The sequence below is a fragment of the Cetorhinus maximus genome, chromosome 3 (assembly GCF_964194155.1).
Source record: "Cetorhinus maximus chromosome 3, sCetMax3.hap1.1, whole genome shotgun sequence".
Classification (NCBI taxonomy): domain Eukaryota; kingdom Metazoa; phylum Chordata; class Chondrichthyes; order Lamniformes; family Cetorhinidae; genus Cetorhinus; species Cetorhinus maximus.
Genome location: NC_135881.1, coordinates 140269480 through 140286218, shown reverse-complemented (window position 1 = coordinate 140286218; position 16739 = coordinate 140269480). Strand labels below are relative to the sequence as shown.

Here is a 16739-nt window from a genome sequence, read left to right as displayed (position 1 = left end):
AAATACTGTATCCAATGGCCTGTACTTTGCTCTCAGTGACAAAGGAACGGGGCTCCCAATTTACCTCACTGACACCTGCACATGATGTTTTTGTGGGTTTATCAGTGGAGGTTTCCTCTAATCCAAAAGCAAAATCAAAATACTGCAGGTGCAGGAAATCTGAAATAAAAATAGAAAATGCTATATTTTTTAGCAGCGCACCCTCTATAGGCATCTGTAGGGCAAGCAAGAATGCAGCGTGCAACTCTTCAACCAGATTGAAGTATCCTCATGGAGACAGTTTATTTTGCTTTTAAATTTCCAAAACAAATTTTCTTCAGAAGGCACCAGACTCCGTATATTATGTTGATTTTTCAGTCACAGAGAAGTTGTTCATAAGAAGTGATTACTTATCATGCTGTTAAAAACTCATTCGCTCCTGAATGCACCAATCCTAACTGCCGTTTTTAGTGTGGAATTAGCGGGCAAGTACAGTACGTACATGCCATTGCAGTCATTTCAATGCAGAGTCTATTGGTGAGGGCTGCAACAGTGCACCCTGGGAAGCAGCAGGGTTACTCTGACAGCAATTCCTTGATTTCCACATTTAACTGTGCATGCAAACTCCAGAAATTTCTGTCAGATTTCCTCCATTATGACAGTGAGTGCCGACAGCCTTGCCATTATTCCCATTGCAAATTCTGAGCCAACCTGTTGCTATATTATGAATTCACATCGCTAACTTCCTTAGCATCAATAAGGGAATTAACAATTATTTAACTTCGAAGGGGAACAAATAAATTAAGGCCCTGAACTTCCGTGGAATGGAAAAATGGAGTCGGATTGCCACTCGGTTCCTTGTTATTTGCTTGGAAATGAAGCCGCTTTCTTGCTCAACCTTCCGACTCAGGCTAGGTGAGGACAGTGTAGTGCAGCGGGTTCCCGAGGCTTTGTGTCTAGAGCAAGAGAGTCAGAGGTGAGGAAGCCACATCTCCTCCTTTACAGCATTAGCTGCCCTAAAACAGTTAAGGTTAAAGGTCCAGCCACTTTGAGAAGCCAGGAAGAAGGTAAGTTTGTAGGGTAAGTGGGGGAGTGTGGAGGGGGGGGTGCTCAGGTGGTCAGTGGGGGACAGTGGTCAGGGCAATCGGGGTGGGGGTTGAGGTGGGAGTTTAGTCTGGGGGCCCCAGTGTGGGGGGGTTGGGGTTGGGGTTTGGGTGGACATTTGAGCGGGGGTTGGGAGATGTATTCAGGATCGGGAGTGGGTCAGTACTATAGTTACCCAAAAGTTAGAAGTGGTTTTAATTCTTCTAACATTTTTCTGGGTAACTATTACTGTAAGACAGTTGGAACCATCCAAAGTTTGCGATTTAAATCACAATATCGGATGGTTCCCATTGCAGGCCAATTGCTCAACAGAAGTTTGAACTTCCCAGGCATTCCCATGCAATCCTCAGGTGGAGATATCTGGAGGGGTGGGGACTTCTGGAGGGGTGGTGGGGTCCCTAGCGCATCTTAGGAGTACCCCCAGGTACCATGCCCCAGGGAATGGAAGTTATGGGCCTATATCATCAACAATGATTTGGAAAGAGTAACATACTAGGATAGAGAAAATAATAGATGTCAGAACCTAAGAGCAAGATTCCTCACAGATCAGGAATGTATCAGTACAAATGGAAAATGATTAAAATTATTATTACTCTGAAATAAAGCTCAAAAATAAAATATTGTTAAACATCGAGGTTTGGATCATAGAATAATCATATCAGTGATAAGTCAGAGGTCAAAGGAAACAATTACACAGTTCTAATAAATAGGATGGGTCTACCATCGCAATGTAGAAAAGGCTATATGCAGCATTATCATTGAATAATATTTTTTGTTTAACTGTGCATTCTCAACAGATGTATCAAATATACCAAAAAAAATTGAGGGAGAGAAAGCAACACAAAATAGAAGTTCCTATGGAATATCAACAGCCTTACAAATCTGGATTAATTAACAGAATTATGTTTACATTTTAAAATATAATTAATATATTTATATTTTATATTAATTATATTATCTATGACTGGCTCAGCACAACAATTAGCAAAAGTAGGGTCAGGAAATACAGTTTCAAATCATTAAAAGGTAAATTTAACAATGATATTAAGAAGTTCTTTAAACAATGAGTGAAAAACACTTGAATTGACAGTCGGATAAAATAGTGAACACAAAATCCCTGCAATTATTTAAGGGAATCATAGGTATTTTTGGAATGGATGAACTGAAATAGGTCTAATAATCTTGCTCATTTTTATTTATTTCGTGAACCCCACCCTGCCTGAGATTAAGTAACAATTTAGATCAAGAATTGAACCTAAGAATGTCCTGATCTATATTGTTCAACTTCTCACTGAACAAACTCTTGGGGACTGAATCTACAGGTAATGGAACAACATGATGTAAAATTCAACGATCTAAGAACCATCAATCTATACTCCGGAAGTATGCAGCATTCATTATGCGTCCAGTTCAGGCCCACAACAAAAAGAAAGCCAAATTTTTCAGCAATCCTTTTAAATATTTCACTAATCAGATTTTACTTTGGTTTGCATAGTCTATGGTAAGGATTATTTGTTATTCGCATGAGTATCAGATAAATAAAATGACCAAGATTAAAATTTTTACTTGTTTTGGTGAATTCCATTTATTCATCAGGGCCGTTTACACCGACTTGTCCTCCAACATATTGCCCTAGAATTTTTTCTGCTGTCCTGCCAATCATGAGCGCAATACCATCAGGATTTCTATTATTGGCAGTGGCAGGTTTCTTCTTGTTGCAGGTCGTGCATCTTAAATAGCACTACATACTAAATGAGCCCTGATCAAGGAAACTAGTTTGGGCTACTAGCTGGATTAGAGTGGAGGATGGGGGTGAAGTGGAGTGGGCCGGGGTGGTTAAGGAAACCAGTCCATCAAGTTCAAAACACATCCTTATTTTAGAAATTCCTGACTCTACCCACTATTCTACGTAAAATCTTCCAATCTTGTGGCTTAGTCCATGCCATCCAGGTCTTTGACTCTGCTCCTTTCCATTGCATAACTCTTCCCCTCTGGTCATCAACCTTCAGCAGTCTATAAGGCCATAAGACATAGGAGCAGAAATTAGGCCATTCAGCTCATCGAGTCTGCTCCGTCATTCAATCATGGCTGATAAGTTTCTCAACCCCATTCTCCCGCCTTCTCCCCGTAACCTTTGATCCCCTTACCAATCAAGAACCTATCTATCTCGCTCTTAAATACACTCAATGACCTGGCCTCCACAGCCTTCTGTGGCAATGAATTCCATAGATTCACAACTCTCTGGCTGAAGAAGTTTCTCCTCATCTCTGTTCTAAAAGGTCTTCCCTTTACTCTGAGGCTGTGACCTCGGGTCCTAGTCTCTCCTACTAATGGAAACATCTTCCCACATCCAATCTATCCAAGCCTTTCAGTATTCTGTAAGTTTCAATCAGATCCCCCCTCATCCTTCTAAAAACTCCATCGAGGATAGACCCAGAGTCCTCAAACGTTCCTCATATGTTAAGCCTTTCATTCCTGGGATCGTTCTCGTGAACCTCCTCTGGACCCTCTCCAGGGCCAGCACATCCTTCCTGAGATACGGGGCCCAAAATTGCTCACAATATTCTAAATGTGGTCTGACGAGAGCCTTATAAAGTCTCAGCAGCACATCCCTGCTTTTATATTCTAGTCCTCTCGAAATAAATGCCAACATTGCATTAGCCTTCCTAACTACTGACTCAACCTGCAAGTTAACCTTAAGAGAATCCTGGACTAGGACTCCCAAGTCCCTATGCACTCCAGATTTCTGAATTCTCTCCCCATTTAGAAAATAGTCTATGCCTCTATTCTTCCTACCACGTTGTATTCCATCTGCCACTTCTTTGCCCATTCTCCTAACCTGTCCAAATCCTTCTGCAGCCTCCCTGCCTCCTCAATACTACCTGTCCCTCCACCTATCTTTGTATCATCTGAAAACTTAGCCAGGATGTCCTCAGTTCCTTCATCTAGATCATTAATGTATAAAGTGAAAAGTTGTGGTCCCAACACTGACCCCTGCGGAACTCCACTAGTCACCGGCCGCCATCCTGAGAAGGACCCCCTTATCCCCACTCTCTGCCTCCTGCCAGACAGCCAATCTTCTATCCATGCTAGTACCTTGCTTCTAACACCATGGGCTCTTATCTTACTGAGCAGCTTCCTGTGCGGCACCTTGTCAAAGGCCTTCTGGAAGTCCAAGTAGATAACATCCATTGGCTCTCCTTTGTCTAACCTACTCGTTACCTCCTCAAAGAATTCTAACAGATTTGTCAGGCATGACCTCCCCTTGATGAAACCATGCTGACTTTGCCCTATTTTACCATGCACTTCCAAGTATTCTGAAATCTCATCCTTAATAATGGACTCTAAAATCTTACCAACGACAGAGGTCAGGCTAATCGGCCTGTAATTTCCCGTCTTTTGCCTCACTCCCTTCTTAAACAGGGGGGTTACATTAGTGACTTTCCAGTCCTCTGGGACCCTCCCTTACTCCAGTGATTCCTGAAAGATCACTACTTACGCCTCCACTATCTCTTCAGCTATCTCCTTCAAAACGCTGGCCCAAGTGATTTATCCACCTTCAGACCTTTCAGTTTTCCTAGCACTTTCTCCTTGGTAACGGCTACCATACTCACCTCTGCCCCCTGACTCTCTTGAACTTTGGGGATGTTACTCGTGTCTTCCACCGTGAAGACTGATGCAAAGTACCTATTCAGTTCCTCCGCCATTTCTTTGTTCCCCGCTACTACTTCTCTGGTGTCATTTTCCAGCGGCCCAATGTCCACTTTTGCCTCTCACCCTTTATACATCTAAAAAAAACTCTTGCAATCTTCTTTTATATTAATGGCTAGTTTACCCTCATATTTAATCTTCTCCCTCCTTATTTCGTTTTTTAGTTGTCCTCTGTTGGTCTTTGTAGGCTTCCCAATCCCCTGGTTTCCCACTGCTCTTCGCTGCATTGTATGCTTTCTCTTTAGCTTTTATGCTGTCCCTGACTTCCCTTGTCAGCCATGGTTGCCTCGTCCTCCCTTTAGCATGCTTCTTCTTCCTAGGGATGAATTTTTGCCGTGTCTCCCAAATTACTCCCTCAGTTCTACTCTCTGGGAACTCTTCCTCCAAACCCCTTTCAGCTAGCTATCTCTTGCCACCATTAATAGTCTCATCAAAACTATTTTCAATCATAGTGACAGTCATCTCATCTGATTTTTTTTCACGACTGCAGGGTCCAATTTTATTCTCGATGTAGACAGATCATTTGGACATGACAGTGAAAAGGTAATAATGAAATTGTCTGACAACTTAAAAGGAGATGGTTTTACAGTACAGCTACAAAACAGGCATCTACCCAGAAATGTGGAAAATTGCCCTGGTACGTCCCGTACACAGGAAGGACAAATCCAACCTGGCCAATTACCACCCCATCTGTCTATTCTCGATCATCAGTAAAGTGACGGAAGGAGTCATCAATAATGCTATCAAGGGGCACTTGCTTAGCAATAACCTGACGCTCAGCTTGTGTTCCGCCAGGGTCACTCAGCTTCTGACCTCATTACAGCCTTGGTTCAAACATGGACGAAAGAGCAGAGCTCAAGAGGTGAGGTGAGGGTGACTGCCCTTGACATCAAAGCAGCATTTGACCTAGTGCTGCAGTGGACTGAAGAGGAAGTGCTCCAGCATGCACCAGCAGCATTTGACCTAGTGCTGCATCAAGGAGCCCTAGCAAAACTGGAGTCAATGGCAATTCGGGGAAAACTCTCGGCTCGTTGGAGTCATACCTAGCACAAAGGAAGATGAGTGTAGTTGTTGGAGGTCAATCATCTCAGTTCCAGGACATCACTGCAGGAGTTCCTCACGGTAGTGTCCCAGGCCCAACCATCTTCAACTGCTTCATCAATGATCTTCCTTCCATCATAAGGTCAGGAGTGGGGGCGTTTGCACAATGTTCAGCACCATTCGCGACTGCTCAGATACTGAAGCAGTCCATGTCCAAATGCAGCAAGGCCTGGACAATATGCAGGCTTGGGCTGACAAGTGGCAAGTAATATTTGTGACACACAAGCGCCAGGCAATAACATCTCCAATGAGAGAGAATCTAACCATCGCCCCTTGACATTCAATGGCATTAGCATCGCTAAAACCCCCACTATCGACATCCTGGAGGTTGCCATTGACCAGAAACTGAACTGGACTAGCCATATAAATACTGTGGCTACAAGAACAGGTCAGAGGCTAGGAATCCTGCAGCAAATAACTCATCTCCTCACTCCCAAAGCCTGTCCACTACATACGAGGCAAAAGTCAGGAGTGTGATGCAATATTCTCCACCTGCCTGTGTGAGTGCAGCTCCAACAACACTCAAGGAGCTTGAAAGCATCCAGGACAAAGCAGCCCGCTTGATTGGCACCCTTTCCACAAACATTCACTCCCTCCACCACCGACAAACAATGGCAGCAGTGTGTACCACCTACAAGATGCACTGCAGAAACTCACCAAGCTCCTTAGGCAGCACCTTCCAAACCCATGACCACTACCATCTAGAAGGACAAGGGCAGCAGATACATGGGAACACCGCCACCTGCAAGTTCCCCTCCAAGCTACTCACCATCCTGACTGGTAAATAGATCGCCATTCCATCACTGTCTCTGCATCAAAGTACTGGAACTTCCTTCATAACAGAACTGTGGGTGTACCTACACCACTTGGACTGCAGCAGTTCAAGAGGGCAGCTCACCACCACCTTCTCGAGGGTAATTAGGGGTGGGCAATTAAATGCTGGCTTAGCCAGCAAAGCCCACATCCCATAAATGAATAAAAAATCCTGTTTTGGTGTTTGCAAATGACTTTGGCAGGAAATTGTCAAGTTAGCAGAATGGCCTTACAGGTGGCAGAGGCACTATGTTGGGAGCAAATGTGAGACAACACATTTTGGAAGGAAACACAAAAAAACAGGACTACACATTCATTGAAAACACATTTTAAAGTATGATATAAACCCCATCCTTTGCTGAAAATAAAGCAGGTAAATAAAGCAATAAAAGGCTAACAGCACTTCAGCTTTATAATTAAGGGCATAGATTGTAAGAACAAATAGATTATAATGAGTTTATACATTGCAATGTTACAGTTAGAGTTGTATGTGCAGCTTGAAATGCTCACATAACAAAGGACATTCAAGTCATTCAGGAGTGTACACCTGTACAGGCTGATATCAAGGATGAGGAACTATAGTTATAATGGGCAACTTATGATATTGGAACTGTTTTCACTGTAGAAGGGAAAGCTAAGGAACAATGACAAGAGATCATCAATCTTTTTATTCGTTCATGGGATGTATCTATTGCCCATCCCTAATTGCCCTTGATGGTGTGCTGCCTTTTTGAACCGCTGCAATCCATGTGTTGTAGTAACACCCATAGTGCTGTTAGGAAGGGAATTCCACGATTTTGACCCAGCGACAGTGAAGGAATGGTAATACAACCCTTGTCCTTCAAGGTCATGGGTTTGGAAGGTGCTGTCAAAAGAGCCTTGGTGAGTTGCTGCAGTGCATCTTGTAGATGGTGAACATTGCTGCCAGTGTGCATCAGTAGTGGACGGGGTGCCAATCAAACGGGCTGCTTTGTCCTGGATGGTGTCGAGCTTCTTGAGTGTTGTTGGAACTACACTCATCCAGGCAAGTGGAGATTATTCCATCACACTCCTGACTTGTACCTTGTCGGCTTTGGAGAGTCAGGAGGTGAGTTACTCGGGGCAGAATTCCCAGCCTCTGAAAATTCAAAACTGTCAGTAAGAGAGCATTGAAAGAGGTAGGATTTTCTTTCATGCAGACTGCCAAACATTTAATAGCTTACCACAAGATCTGTGTCAACTAGAGATTAATGATCATTTAAGAGAAAAGGGAATAAATATTTCAATCAGAGAAACTTACTGGCTATGGGGAGACAGAGGAATAATGGAATTAGTGTTGGTTTTCAGGAGTAAAGAGTCGACCAAGCATAATTAGTTTAACAACTTTCTACCTGTAGATTCATATGGTAGTGCTTGGGATTCTGCGACGCCCTTTAGGACATCTCTTAGAACTTCTTTGGGATTGGAATACTTATCTGTTTTTAGCATCTACTATTCTCATCAGTCACTCACCTGGCAATTAGTAACAATTACCTTTGTTTTTAAGTGTCATTGGTACTTCTAATATCTGAAGGCCATGTATCCAACTTCCTGCTTATCTATCAGGAATTTCTTGGGGCAAAGATTTCACTATCATTGCATGTCCTATGAACAAGAATTTCTTTCTATCTGACAAGAATCTGCCTTAGAATCTGAGCAAGCATAAGGTCAAATTTACATCTTAATTTTCATGCCTAGGAATTTGCTGTGCCATGTATACAATAAACTTTGAAAATTATTGACAATTTTCATCATCCTATGGTGTGCAGATAATGCAGCTTCCACTTGATCAAAATAATGCTTATTCTTTTTCTAAGTTATTTTGTGGCATCATTAATTCATTTTCCTATTACGTTGTTAATGATTGGCATGAAGGCAATAGTGCAGGAATCGTCAGGGCTAGATTTTTTGTGGATAGTATATATCTGGATAGTTTTCTACATTATTGACAGCAAAGTGATAGATTCAATTTTACCTTGCAGTACAAATAAAATCTTTACGCCAGGTTACTACAGTAAAATGCTGGTTGATATATATTAAATGCAGAATTTACATCAATTGATAAAACATCAATACTGGATTTTGGAACATAATTTTAAAAATCATAATTAGGAAGCAAGGTAATAGGATATTCAGGACACAAAACTAATGTGACATTGGATGATATAATGACACAACATTAATTAATAAATAAAGATAGCAGAGTATACATTCAGTACAATTTCCTCCAATAACACATTTAAAATATGCAATCCAATTTATTAACATAAATTTTATTTTACATGAAATTGGTTTAAAAGATTGAAAATCACTCAATAACAAATAACATTACTACCTTTAAACAATGATATTGAGGCATAATTTTCCAACCTTGCATCATTTTGGGATACCAGTGCCAACCTGTGTGGCCATTAGAAAATCACTCGCACATATTGCATGTGATTTTCTGTTCATTAGTTTTCCAATATTCCTTGTTGGTAAGAAACATTTTTGCACCAGTGGCACAAATTCAAAAAATAACCTCTTTTAGCTTTAATGCTTTTCTAAAGAAATTGATTTGCCACATGCTGTAAACAAAGGGGCCAATTTTCAGAGTTCAATATTACAAGAGCATGTGGTGATGTTAAAATTCATCTTGACAACTGATGTTATGCTGTACATTGATGCTAGCTTTCTCTTCTTCAGTGCGAGCAGAGTATACACTGAGCTTTTCAATGCACTGGTTTCTTTTAATGTACACTATGACAGAGAGATTTAGCGAAACAGTACATAGCTTATTTTTTGTAAAGTCAGAAGTAGTAACAGAACCCTTCTACAAATTTCTGCTCTATAATTTCAATACAAGATCACATTCACTGATAACATGTTACTAACATTTTTAATTCTCTTAAATGTTGAAAAATCATGAAAAGCACTGCTGTGAGTAACAGAACAACATACTTGTCTGGACTTCTTTTGAGTTTGGTGTCTGATGTTTTTACTGCAACTTTGGACTTTTTATCTTGCTCAAGCATTTTAAAGCTTCAGTTAGACAATGTTAAAACACCATTCCTGTAGAAATAAAAATAGGTTAAAATCTTAATAAAATCTAAATTCAATCTATTTCTATTCTGACAGGGACCTTTGGAAACAGATTTTGTTCTTTCCAGTTTTACTCCGTTGTCTTCTGAAGGCAAGGACTCATATTGGTTTACAGTATCATGGTGTCAACAGCCTGCTGGTACCTCACTCAAGAGGTTCAAGCCAAAGTGGAGGGTTAGGGAACAGAGATCATGGCTCGGGTGGAGGGGCTGAAAGAGAGGTAGAGGTCAAGTGCGCGGGGATGGCAAACAGATGAAGGAGGTCATGGTCAGGGAGGGGGTCCATTAGGAAGAGTGGATGGGAGCAGGGCAAGGGAGGGAGAGAGGTCGTGACTAGAGTGGGGGTGAAGAGAGGTAATTAAAGGGTGGAAGTGGGAAGGGGAAGAGAGGGATGAGAGGTAGATTGTGGTGGGTGGGGTTTAGAATGGAGGTGGGAGGAATTCGAGGAATCAAAGCTCTGTGGCAGGTTTTTTTTCATTCATTCATGGGATGTGGGCGTAGCTGGCTAGGCCAGCGTTTATTGTCCATCCCTAATTGCCCTCGAGAAGGTGGTGATGAGCCGACTTCTTGAACCGCTGCAGTCCATGTGGTGTAGGTACACCCACAGTGCTGTTAGGGAGGGAATGTCAGGATTTTGACCCAGCTACAGTGAAGGAACAGTGATATATTTTCAAGTCCGGAAGGTGAATGGCTTGATGGGGAACTTGGAGTTAGTGATGTTCCCATGTAACTGCTGCCCTTGTCCTTCTAGATGGTAGTGGTCGTGGGTTTGGAAGGTGCTGTCGAAGGAGCCTTGGTGAATTCCTGCAGTGCACCTTGTAGATAGTGCACACTGCTGCTACTATGCATCAGTGGTGGAGGGAGTGAATGTTTGTGGATGGGATGCCAATCAAGTGGGTTTCTGCATCCTGGATGATGTCGAGCTTCTTGAGTGTTGTGGGAGCTGCACTCATCCAGGCAAGTGGAGTGTGTTCCATCACACTCCTGACTTGTGCCTTGTAGGTGGTGGGCAGACTTTGGGTAGTCAGGTAGTGAGTTACTTCGGGCAGAATTCCTAGCCTCTGACCTGCTCTTGTAGCCACAGTATTTATATGGCTAGTCCAGTTCAGCTTCTGGTCAATGGTAACCTCCAGGGTGTTAATAGTGGGGGAATTCAGCAATTGTAATGCCATTGAATGTCAAGGGCGAAGCTTAGTTGCTCTCTTGTTAGAGATTGTCACTGCCTGGCACTTGTGTGGCGCGAATGTTACTTGCCACTTGTCAGCCCAAACCTGGATATTGCCCAGGTCTTGCTGCATTTGGACATGGGCTGGTTCAGTACCTGAGAAATCGTAAATGGTGCTGAATATTGTGCAATCATCAGCTAACATCCCCATTTCTAACCTTATGATGGAAGGGATTGATGAAGCAGCTGAAGATGGTTGGGTCTAGGACATTACCATGGGGAACTCCTGCACTGATGTCCTAGAACTGAAATGGTTGCCTCCAACAACCACAGCAATCTTCCTTTGTGTTGGATGACTCCAACCAATGGAAAGTTTTCCCCCTGATTCCCATTGACTCCAGTTTTGCTAGGGTTCTTTGATGCCACACTCAGTCAAATGCTGCCTTGATGTCAAGGGCAATCATTCTCACATCATCTTTGGAGATCAGATCTTTTGTCCATGTTTGAACCAAGGCTGCAATGAGGTCAGGAGTTGTGTGGCCCTGGTGGTACCCAAACTGAGCATCAGTGAGCAGGTTACTGCTAAGCAGGTTACTTGTTCGTTATCCACTTATTAGCACTGTTGATGACCCCATCCATCACTTTACTGATGATCAAGAGTAGACTGATGGGATTTGTCCTGCTTTTTGTGGACAGGAAATACCTGGGCAATTTTCCACATTGCCAGGTAGATGCCTGTGTTGCAGCAATGCTGAAACAGCTTGGCTAGGGGCACGGCAAGTTCTGGAGCACAGGTCTTCTGACAATGGTACTGAATATTGTCAGGGCCCATAGCCTTTGCAGCATCCAGTGTGTTCAGCCGTTTCTTGACATCACATGGAGTGAATCAAATTGGCTGAAGACTAGCACCTGTGATGCTGGGGACATCCGGAAGAGGCCGAGATAGATTATCAACTTGGCACTTCTGGCTGAAAATTGTTGCACATGCTTCAGCCTTATCTTTTGCACTGATGTGCTGGGTTCCCCTATCATTGACGATGGGGATATTTGTGGAGCCTCCTCTTCCAATGGGTTGTTTAATTATCCATCACCATTCATGACTGGATGTGGCAGGACTGCAGAACGTAGATCTGATCCGTTGGTCGTGGAATCGCTTAGCTCTGTCTATTCCTTGCTGCTTATGCTGTTTGGCACGCAAGTAGTCCTGTGTTGTAGCTTCACCAGGTTTGTACCTCATTTTTAGGTATACTTGGTGCTGTTCCTGGTATGCCCTTCTGCACTCTTCATTGAACCAAGGTTTATCCCCTGGCTTGGTAGTAATGGTAGAGTGGGAGTTATGCCAAGACATCAGGTTACACTTGTGGTCTAGTACAATTCTGCTGCTAATGATAGCCAATAGTGCCTCATGGCTGCCCAGTCTTGACTTGCCAGATCTGTTCGAAATCTATCCCATTCAGCAGTCTTGAGTTGCGAGATCTGTTCGAAATCTATCCTATTCAGCACGGTGGTAGTACCACACAACACAATGGAGCATATTCTCAATGTGAAGACAGGATTTTGTCTCCACGAGGAATGTGCGTTGGTCACTCCTACCAATACAGTCATGGACGGATGCATCTATGGCAGGCAGGTTAGTGAGGATGAGGTCAAGTAGGTTTTTCCCTCTTGTTGGTTCCCTCACCACCTGCCGCAGAGCCAGCCTTTAGGACTTGGACAGCTCAGTCTGTAGTTGTGCCACCGAGCCAATCTTGGTGATGGGCATTGAAGTTCCCCACCCAGAGTACATTCTGCACCCTTGCCACCCTCAGTGTTTCCTTCAAGTGAGATTCAACATAGAGGATTACGGATTCATCAGCTGAGGCGGCGGGCAGTGGAGGGCACATGGTAATCAGTAGGAGGTTTCCTTGCCCATGTTTAGCCTGATGCCATGAAACTTCATGGGATCTGAAGTCGATGTTGAGGACTCCCAGGGCAACTCTCTCCTGATTATATACCAGTGTGCTGTCACTTCTGCTGGGTCTGTCCTGCCAGTAGGACAGGACATACTCAGGGATGGTGATGGTGATGTCTGGGACATTATCTGTAAGGTATGATTCTGTGAGTATGACTATGTTAGGCTGTTGCTTGACTAGTCTGTGAGACAGCTCTCCCAATTTTGGCAGTAGCCTAACTGGGGTCAACAGGGCTGAATTTGCCGTTGTCATTTCCCATGCCTAAGTTGATGCCGGGTGGTCTGTTTGGTTTCATTCATTGTAGGTTTTTTGTGGTTTGTTACAACTGAGTCCCATTTCAGAGGGCATTTAAGAGTCAACCACATTGCTGTGGGTCTGGAGTCACATGTAGGCCAGGCCAGGTATGGACGGCAGGTTTCCTTCCCCAAAGGACATTAGTGAACCAGAAGGGTTACAGCAATCGACATTGGTTTCATAGTCATCGTTAGACTTTTAATCTCAGATTTTTATTGAATTCAAATTTCACCATCTGTCATGGTTTGATTCGAACCAGGGTCCTCAGAGAATTACCCTGAATCTCTTGATTACTATTCCAGTGACAATGTCACAATGCCACCATCTCCACTGTTGGTAGGTGTTGGAGGGATTGGCAATGACAGGAGGAGTTGAGGGAATTGTGAGCTGCTCATCGCCAGATAAGCAAGTAAGCTTGTTCGACCTGGAGGAAGAACTCCTGTCCCTCCTAGTAGTGCTGTAAATGCACTTACCTTATGTGTCTAAATACCTGCAGCATTAGCAACAAAACAGATGAATTGTCAGCTCAAATGGAAATTCATATATATGACCTAATAGCCAGGACAGAGAAATGGCTCTGCAAGGAAACCAAAGCAGGCACCTGAATATCCAAGGGTATATGGCATTCAGGCAGGATAGTAAGTTGGGGAGAGGTGGTGGGGTAGCTCTGAGAATTAAAGAGGACATTAGCACTTTAGTGAGAGATGATCTTAGTTCTAAAGATCAAGATGTAGAATCCATTTGGGTGGAACTAAGAAATCGCAAGGGGCAGAAAACATTGGTGGGAGTTGTTTATAGGCCACCAAACAGCAATGGCAATGTAAATCATAGTATAAATCAGGAAATTAGAGATGCGTCCAGCAAGTAATCAAGGGGATTTACAATCTACATATAGACTAGGTACACCTAACTCATACTAATGTTGTGGAGGACGAATTCTTGGAATGCATGCAAGATAGTTTTTTAGAGCTGTACGTTGAGGAACCATCAAAGGAACAGGCTATTTTAGATCTCGTATTGTGCAAAGAAAAAGAGGTAATTAATAATCTTTTTGTCAAGGAGCCTTTAGGAAAGAGTGACCATAACGTGGCAGAATTTTACATTAAGTTTGAAAGTTGTAAGGAACATATCTTTTTATTTTTGTTGGACTGTGGGCTAAAATTACAATGGCTGTAGTTTTAAAGACATGACCACTGGAACAGGATGAGAGATATATACAATGTTGCAGTCCTGGAACAGAGTGTGCCATGAAAGGTAGGGTGGTGCCAGAAAGGTGTCTTGGACCAAGGGAGCTGTCTGACAACAGCATTTGAATTGGCTCCTGACCAGGTTTTGTGTGAGGACAGAGCAGAAAGCTCCTGGCCTGCGAAGAGAAAACATCTAAAGTCTCTTTTCCTCATATCTCTATAACCTGCTCTCACTCTCTGAGGGAACCCCTATAAAAAGGAAAAGGGAGAAACCACTGTTAGAGACATTGAAAAGCAAGTTCTCAGCCAGTGAAATAAATACCAGAAGTGCTGGAAGATCACCTCGTGTCATCAACAAAAACTGAATGGAATTTGGAAGACATCGATCAAAATCAACCCATCAAATCCTGTACTCCGGATTGGTGCTATTGAACTGCTTTATCCCACCCTTAAAATCCATGTTTTGTCTGTCTTATATGTCTTGTTGTGTGTGTGTATATAGAGATTTAAGAAGGGGGTAGAGCTTAAGTTATAGTGTTAGGGGTTAGCAGTCCATATTTCTTTCTTTTGCCACTAGTCAAAGACAATTTGTTCAATAAACAGTTATTTGCTTATTAAGTTTACAAAGCTGGTGCTCGTGTTCTGTTAACCTAAATTAAACAGTCAGGTAGAATTGGGGTAATCTGGTGGTTTGTTCAAACTTTTCACATTTGTCGCAGCTCAGTGGAGCTTGATATTGCAGTGCACTATCTCCAGTGAGTCGTCACAAAGTTTGGGGATTGGGACCAGGGTATTTTGGAACAAAAGACAACGACTATTTGGGTAGATTTGGTAAGTAATAAAAGTTGAAAGGAAACACCAGGTTTGCACTGTCAAAAATAAGATGGCACAGGAAACCACTAAAGCTTTCCTGCAAGTGGAAAAGATGTTCCTGATGATTTTACAAGAGATCGGAAAAGCCAGGTTAATCGAATTGGCAAGTAAATTAAGAATAGGATTGCCTGCCAAAGCTTGGCACAGCATTTGAAATTGGAATGAATACGCTAGAGACCAAGTTCTCCAAGGGGTGGTTCATTAGAGTGGGCTCAAATTCACTTGCAAGTAAAAAGAAATGGAACTAGAGGCAGCAGGAAAGGAAAGATAAAGGGCATTCCAAAGGGAGTTAGAAATGACAGAGTTAGAAAAGTAGAAAAGAGAAAAAGAGAGAGTTCCAGATTAAAATGCTGACAGTTAAAATAGAGACATCAGTAGGTGAGGCAGGGCTTATTTCCAGATCAGAACCCAGTGGGGAGATGTTTAAATTTGTACAAGCTCTTCCAAAATCTGAGGAAAGGGATATTGATGCATTCTTTATTTCATTTGAGAAGATAGCTAAACAGATGAACTCGCCAGAGGAAAACTGGACATTGCCCATGCAAAGCAAATTAACAGGTAGAGCACAAGAAATTTATGCTTCACTGTCAGAGGAGGTTTCTAGGGATTATGATATGATGAAAAAGGCCATTTTGAGTGCATATGAGTTGTTGCCTGAAGTATACAGACAGAAGTTTCAAAATTTAAGGAAAAGGTCTAGGCAAACTTCATTGAATTTGAAATGATTAAGCAAAGTGCTTTTGACAGGTGGAAACGAGCATTAGGAGTTGAAACTACCTATGAAGTTCTCAGAGAGACCATTCTCTTGGAAGAATTTAAAAACTCCCTACCTTTTTCAATAAGGGCTCATGTTGAAGACCAAAGGGTTGCAACTGCTAGGCAGGCAGCAGTAATGGCCGACGATTATGAGCTGATCCATAAAACTAAACCTTTTTTCCATCACCCCCATAAATTTGAAAAAGATAGAACGTGGGAGAGTGAAAGGAAGGCAAGTAGCCAGGGTAAAGAATGGACAACTGGGGATACCTTGGGATCTCCTCCCCATATCAGGAAGGAAGGTACTGAGGGTGGAAGTCGAAGGCCTAAGTTTTTCCACTGTAATAAGATGGGGCAAATTCGTTCAGAATGCTGGAAGTTGCGAGGGAAGCCCATGGGATTTATTGGAGTTCATAAGAGTGAGTACGAAAAGGGAATTCAAAAAGAAAATGCCATGGATCAAATTATAGCTTTAACTACAATTAAGGGTCTAGAGATAAATACACTGTGAATGCAGGTGAAGTGAATAAGGTAGATGAGAGACATAAAGTGGTTTTTGTCTAAAGGAAAGATAGCCCCCTTTTCACCAAATGATGCAGCTAAATCCATAACTATACTAAGGGGTACAGGAGCTACTCAAAGTCTTTTGCTGGAGAAGGACCTAGTTTTAACTTCAACGAAAGATAAAGTATTGGTAAACAAGATA

The 16739-nt window shown here is 42.5% G+C and overlaps 1 long non-coding RNA gene across 1 annotated transcript in view; it reads right to left on the bottom strand.

Moving 5' to 3' along the window:
• LOC144678940 (uncharacterized) overlaps positions 1-9742 on the bottom strand; it is a 34866-nt gene extending 25124 nt beyond the window's left edge. Inside the window, exon 1 of the long non-coding RNA XR_013576219.1 lies at positions 9667-9742. This is a non-coding gene — a long non-coding RNA (uncharacterized LOC144678940). The remainder of the gene's footprint in view (positions 1-9666) is intronic.
• Between the last annotated feature and the right edge of the window lie 6997 nt (positions 9743-16739).